Here is a 7216-nt window from a genome sequence, read left to right as displayed (position 1 = left end):
TATATATATATATATATATATATATATATAAGCTATTCATTTTAAAGTTACAAAACACATAGAGTTGAAGCAAAATATCCTTTTTGGCCAGACAGAGAAAAGAAAATTGTCTAAGGAAGCCAATCAGATTGAATCAAATCAGACTTGGAGTTGATTGAATAGAATTATTAATCGTGTGGATATAATCAACTTAGTCAAACTTTATGGCTTGTCCTGCAGGCCTTTTTGGAAAATAAGCCGCTGGAAAAGACAAAGAAGGATCCGAAGCGACTGTCGGTGGAGAGGATCTACCAGAAGAAGACGCAGCTGGAGCACATTCTGCTCAGGCCAGACACTTACATAGGCTCTGTAGAGCCTGTCAGCCAAGTAAGAAATCACCTCACTGTTTTCCAAGATTTTGTGTGTTGTCACTTTTGGCGCTGCAGGAGGTTGATTGAGAGCGCCTAACAGAGCGTGTGCGCGCGCATCGCTGTAATTGCTAATTGGCATCTTTCCCCAGCAAATGTGGGTGTATGACGAGGGCGTAGGACTGAACTGCCGCGACGTGACGTTTGTTCCCGGGCTCTACAAGATTTTTGATGAGATACTTGGTGAGTGATTAGCATTTCTGACTTTAAAAAGAAGAGCAACGTCAATCATCCCGTATTGTGTTCCCTTTTCTTATATTAAAGTTTTTCTTTTTCTTCTGATAGTAAATGCAGCCGACAATAAGCAAAGGGACAAGAGCATGTCCTGCATCCGAGTCAACATCGACGTGTGAGTCATCTCTGCTCATCAGTTTACACTGCAGCTCATAGTTCCTCACAGAGAAGTTGGATGGTAACGTGCGTTTCTTTGTAGGGAGAACAACACCATCAGTGTGTGGAATAACGGGAAGGGGATCCCTGTGGTGGAGCACAAGGTGGAGAAGGTCTACGTGCCTGCGCTCATCTTCGGGCAACTCCTCACGTCCAGTAACTATGACGACGACGAGAAGAAGGTCACGGGTGAGGCTGATTGTGTTGTGTTTGTTTTTGATTAGGCCAGCAAACTTCTGGACGATGAGTTGTCCCAGAAGGTATTGCGATAAATAATGTTATTGTTTAGAGACCATTTTCAAAAGACATGATGGCATAATACTGCAGGTACGCAACTTTAAATTCCAATGAACATAAAACACTGGAACTGTAAGATATTTTAAATATCCAAAATAAATAAACCAAACACCCAAAATGACAAGTAAAATAAATACTGAAATCTGTACATAAAAGTTTCCTTAAAAAATTGAACTAGTTGAGACCAAATCAACAAACTGAAGATTTGTGTCATCCATGTTTTGGTAGAAAGAAAGAAATGTACATGGAGTTTATTCGACTCGTTTTAATTTATTATGCGATTAATTGATTTATTTCCAACATCAAGTTTTTGGAAAAACAATAATGCTGGAAAATAATTTCCTCCTTGTTTTCATGTAGGTGGCCGTAACGGATACGGCGCCAAACTTTGCAATATCTTCAGTACAAAGTTCACCGTGGAGACTGCTTGTAAGGAGTCCAAGAAGGTTTTCAAGCAGGTGGGAGGAGCTACGAGTTATATTGATCTGTTTGGTTGTTTCCTAAAAGGAGAAAATTCAGTTTAACATCAGTACTCTGTTTCCACAGACCTGGTACGACAACATGGGCAGAGCAGGAGACGCCAGCATCAAACCTTTTGAAGGAGAGGAGTACACTTGCATCACCTTTAGGCCGGACCTAGCTAAGTTTAAGATGAGCATCCTGGACAAAGACACGGTGGCTCTGATGACCAGGAGAGCGTACGACATCGCTGGCTCCTCCAAGGGAGTCAAAGTGTTCTTCAACAGCAAGAGGCTGCCTGTAAGTCATTTCTGGTTCAGGTTCCCCCCTGCAGGTGTTTTATTTGACTAGTTTCAGGTCAGAATTAAGGAGGATTTTGACTTGAATTTAAGAACAAGTAGCTTTTGTGCATCTTTCTGTGGACTGTCTCCTCAAAAGCCAACTTTAACTTAGGTTAATTGATGTAAAAACACTGAAGTATCAGGTTAAAACGAAATCAACATTTCTTCTTGTTTTGTAGATTTCCTGGCTAATCTTTAATTCTGTATATAGCTACAGGCTTCCTACAGAGTCTTCACTCTAGAATTACTCCGTGCCTCATAATAACTTCGGTCAAAACTACTAAAGAATTTAACAGTATTTTAAAATGTAAAGGTAATCATGCTATGAATGCTAGCTTTAACAGTTTTTCTTGGGTGTTTTTGTGCAATATATTCATAAGATTTCCCCAAAGAATAACATTAATATGACAAACTTTTCTTTCTTTCTTTTTTTTGCACTGAGGTTCAAAAGTTTCAAAAATCAAATCAAACACCTCATTGACAAAACTGTTTATTAAATTCCAGAACAAAATGTATTATACCACGGATTATTAGGATATTGCTAAGATGATAAAAGAACAAAAGTACAGTCAAAATATTAAGAGAATAAAGTTGTGTGAGAATAAAGTCGGAATCCTACAAAAATAAAGTCTCATTTTGACTTTATTCTTGTAGGATTTTGACTTTATTCTTCTTGAGATTTGATGTTTTTATCCTTGTAATTTACATTTTTCCTTAGTATGGTCCTAATATTCCATCATAGTAACAAACCCAAAAATGAAATAGTTTAAAAATCTGAACAAATATCCTGTAGCAGGTCTTATAGAGATGAGCTTTTTCTCATCAATGAATCATGTTGCTTTTGTGTCTTTAAATAAATGCTGTTGAGCTGGGAAGAAGGCAGACATGGCTCTTGGTTATTGATGAGGTTTCTGACCCATGGTCTAGAATATTAGATTTGATTAGAGCATTTTTAAAGTCTGAATAGAGAGGAAAAAAGTAGAGATGTGCTGATCAGGTTTTTTCCTGCCGATTCCAATTCTGATCACCCATGAGGGCTGATCACCGATACCGATCACATAATTATTATTTTTTTAATCATAAGCACTACCGGTTACATTATGTGGAAAAAGGAACCATGAATTCACCTTAATTTAGACAAAAACTTGTTTTTAATAACATTTTCGAAGAAAAAAACAAAACAGGCATTGTGCAAATTGTACTGCTATCGGTAATACTATCTTTAACAGACTGAAAACATATGAAGGCTCTGAAGAGGCTAAATAATGCAAAGAGGCAAAATAAAACTTCTTAACATTGCCAAAAAATTAAAGTATAAAACTTTACATTCAAAGGCAAAAACAGTTCCATTACAATAAACAATCCAGAGTTACTGAATGAAAACTTCCTGATAGCATGGCGGCTAGCTGATTACTGCTAGTTCTGATTGGCTGTTTCTGACTGAGCGGAGTAATTATGCAGAACAGGGAGGAGATTGATTATTTTTTAGAGATTAATACGCATGTAAAATAAATTTTTTTAAGTTAGATGCTGCAGCTTTAAGCAGAGGTTCGGTGTGAGAGTCACTACCAGGTGGAGCAGAAGCGAAGCGCCGTCTGTCAAATATTACTACCTGTAGCGTAGCAGCGGTTCAACAGCGAGAGCAGAACCAGCGTCTTACATCGCAGCTCGATGACTTAAATAATTTTGCGGGTTATTCTTTAGCTTTCTGACCGTCATGCTAATCCGGGTGAGTGTTTGTAGCTGTGCGCTGCTTTACCTGCTATCTGATCCTCCGTATGTCTTTTTTACTGCAGTGAGCCTCGATGTAGCCAAACTCCGTCAAGTATGGCATTGTTTTTATGCCATATTAGATTCGTCGTGTTGATGCATTTTGACGTGCTTCAATTTTCTGCCGCAACACCCAAACTTCCCCATTCACTCAGTGCGTCATAGTTCCACACGACATCGCTTAGGATTTGTTGCTGCGCATTTGCGCAATGTGAAGGAAAGAGGAGACCAGCTGCACAGGCAGGCTGCGAAATGAGATGCAGGTGATGATCGGTTTGTGTGATCGGCAACAAGAGACCGTGATCGGCGATCACCGATCATACACTTTTTCACGGAAATCGGCCGATTATGATCGGTGGCCGATCGATCGGCACACCTCTAGAAAAAAGGAAACCTTGAGTTATAGAGTTGAATTTCTTCAAAACACGGTCCTTTGTGTATTCCTTTAATATCAGACTGTGTCCAGTATCTTTGATATGAGGCAATGTATCTTCAGTTTTTGTCAGTAGTTGAAGGATAAATACAAAATCATAAGAAAAAAAAAATCTTTCTCTCTGCCATCTTTGGCCTCTAGATGCCCTTAGATCAAAGCTTTTAAACTGTATCCTGCTGTTCCTCTCCAGGTGTCAGGTTTTCGCAGCTACGTGGACATGTATGTGAAGGACAAGGTGGACGAGCTGGGCAGTCCCCTCTCTGTGGTCCATGAGGTGGTCAATGAGCGCTGGGAGGTCTGTCTCACCATGAGCGAGAAAGGCTTCCAGCAAGTCAGCTTTGTCAACAGCATTGCTACCACGAAGGTATTACCTCATATTCATAACTTCATCATCAGCTGTAAGATTCTTGACGTTCTTTGTTTTATTTGTAAGAATGAACAGCTGAACTGACTGGCTGTGTTTTGGCAGCTAAGTTCAGATCTGGCTGCTCTCCAGAACTCTGTCATTTCTGACTGAAAACATTTCTTGTGTTAATAAGATGTGCTGATTGTTTCCTTTGGCTCTCAGGGAGGCAGACACATAGACTATGTGGCTGACCAGGTGGTTGGAAAGCTCATTGAAGTGGTGAAGAAGAAGAACAAAGCCGGCGTGACTGTCAAGCCTTTCCAGGTATTTTGATTTACATTTTCTGTTCTAATATTTTTCTTGTAAAAATGTCAAGTTTTCCATGGACTCACATTGTTTCAAATTTTATCTTGTACTTTAAACCCAGTCCTTCCTGTTTCTCCTTCTTTTCTATATATAAAATCAAACATGTTGATAAAGGGCTGGACAATTAATCAGTAACAATATACATTGCTATGGACACGTGATCAATATCAATAGATGATGCTTTGTACATCTGATAGAATTTCCAATGTTTTTGCTGAACTCCAATCAAGACCCACACAGCATTCTGGGGGATGTAGGCAGAGGAAAGGCTTTGGCAGCTCAACCTCTAGGCCCGCTATGCAAGGCTGGTGGCATCAACTCACTCATTCTTTGGTTACCTAGCAACAACCTGTTGAGTAACTTGCTGCAGCAGCAGTTTAAGGTTTTGCCATCCTGCCTCATAACTGCTTAAAAAATAAATTAATTAATTAATTAAAAAACTGGATAAACCAGTAAGAGGAATGTCACCAGTTTGGCAGTATTTCAGATATTTAAAATAAAAAAACTAATCAATAATTATAAATATAAACTGATGTGAAACGCTTGTATCATGATGTATTTTTTTAGCCTTATATTGTTGTTGTTAAAAATATTTTTCTTTAGTTGCAAATGCAAATGCACTGCTACAAATGATCAAATTCACCATAAACAAATGCTGATATATTTTGGGCAATGAAGTGCTTATTTAAAAAAAAAAAAAAAGGAATTGAATTATTATTATTTTTTTGTATTTCTAACCTTGTTTATAATAAGCTCATGTAGGTAATTGAGATTTTTATTGTGCCAATTTTATCTGCTTAGAATAATTGATAGCTATCAGTTAAAATAATCATTAGCTGCAGCCTCATTTCCTACATGTCTTTGTCTTTCTAGGTGAAAAACCACATGTGGCTGTTTGTCAACTGCCTGATCGAAAACCCCACTTTTGACTCTCAGACGAAAGAGAATATGACCCTACAGCAGAAGAAGTTTGGCTCCACTTGTCCACTGGGTGACAAGTTCATAAAACAGGTGCTGGTTTAACAAAGCGGTTTGTGTAGAACTCGGATATCCGTCTGTCTCTAAACGCTCCTTGTTTATTTGTCCTTGTAGGCCACAGGATGTGGGATCGTGGAAAGCATCATGAACTGGGTGAAGTTCAAAGCTCAGTCTCAGCTCAACAAGAAATGCTCAGCGGTGAAGCACACCAAGATCAAAGGAGTCCCGAAACTGGACGACGCCAATGATGCAGGTAATGTCTCTCACCTCTGTTATCATTTAAAAAAAAAAAAACTGAAACTGCAGCCATTCAGTGTTAACCGTTTTCTGACAGGTGGGAAAAACTCCATTGGCTGTACGCTGATCCTTACTGAGGGAGACTCAGCCAAGACGCTGGCTGTGTCTGGGCTGGGAGTGGTGGGACGGGACCGCTTCGGTGTGTTCCCCCTCAGGGGAAAGATGCTCAACGTCCGGGAGGCTTCTCACAAACAGGTGGCGCTCCACAGCAGGAAGTTCAGACCAGAGGTGGTAGAGAATCAAAGGGGCAGTGTTATGTAAAATGCACTTTTCTTTTCAGCTTTGCATCCCCCATCAAAAACATGCCTTTAATCTCCTGTGGCAACCACTCAGCTGTGAAAAACAGCTGGGTGGACCTACCACCTCCTTCAAGGCAAAGCTGCAGTTTCCAAGCTTTTGAGCTTCTCTCTCCTTCAACCCCCCACTTTGCTCCTTCAGACTAGCCACCAGCAATTAGCAAACACCTGGTGGAATTGTTCATCTGCTGAGCTCATTATAGGAGCTGCTTCTCAATGCAACACTGGTAAAAACGTTGTTAAGGGGTTAATAGAGGAGTGCTGCTGTGATGACTTCCTGTAGGTAGAGCATGGGGTTTTTTAAAGAGACAGATGCCCAATTTCAAGGCGTTTAAATTACAAAGTTGTTTTTAATGTATAGCATTTTTATAACAACTGAATGTCACATAATGCCATTTTATAGCATAATCAATTAACTAATTGCCTTTAAAGCACATAATGCTGCCCCTTTAAAGGTTTTTGGTGAATTACGTTTGTGGCATTCAAAGCTTGAACACATTAACTGGTTTTGTCAGAAAAACCAAGTCTAGCATGGAGAACTGATGATAACTTTCTTTTTGTCGTCTTCTTCCTCAGATTATGGAAAATGCTGAAATCAACAATATCATCAAGATCCTCGGTCTTCAGTACAAGAAAAACTACAGTGACCCAGAATCCCTGAAGACGCTGCGTTACGGGAAGATCATGATCATGACAGATCAGGTGACCTAGCATCTTATTCTTTTTTATGTCCAGACTTTATTTCCTGGCTCATGTCAGCATAATAAATATCTGAAGTTAAAAAAAATATCTTTTCATTCATTTACCTTTATATTTGTCCATCTATTCTTTAATGG

At 39.3% G+C, this 7216-nt stretch overlaps 1 protein-coding gene across 1 annotated transcript in view; it reads left to right on the top strand.

Annotated features, from left to right (window-relative positions):
* top2a (DNA topoisomerase II alpha) overlaps positions 1-7216 on the top strand; it is a 27015-nt gene that overhangs the window by 904 nt on the left and 18895 nt on the right. The window lies entirely within an intron of this gene.

Source organism: Poecilia formosa, unplaced genomic scaffold (assembly GCF_000485575.1).
Source record: "Poecilia formosa unplaced genomic scaffold, Poecilia_formosa-5.1.2 Scaffold4, whole genome shotgun sequence".
Lineage (NCBI taxonomy): Eukaryota > Metazoa > Chordata > Actinopteri > Cyprinodontiformes > Poeciliidae > Poecilia > Poecilia formosa.
This window is presented reverse-complemented; position numbering and strand designations above follow the sequence as displayed.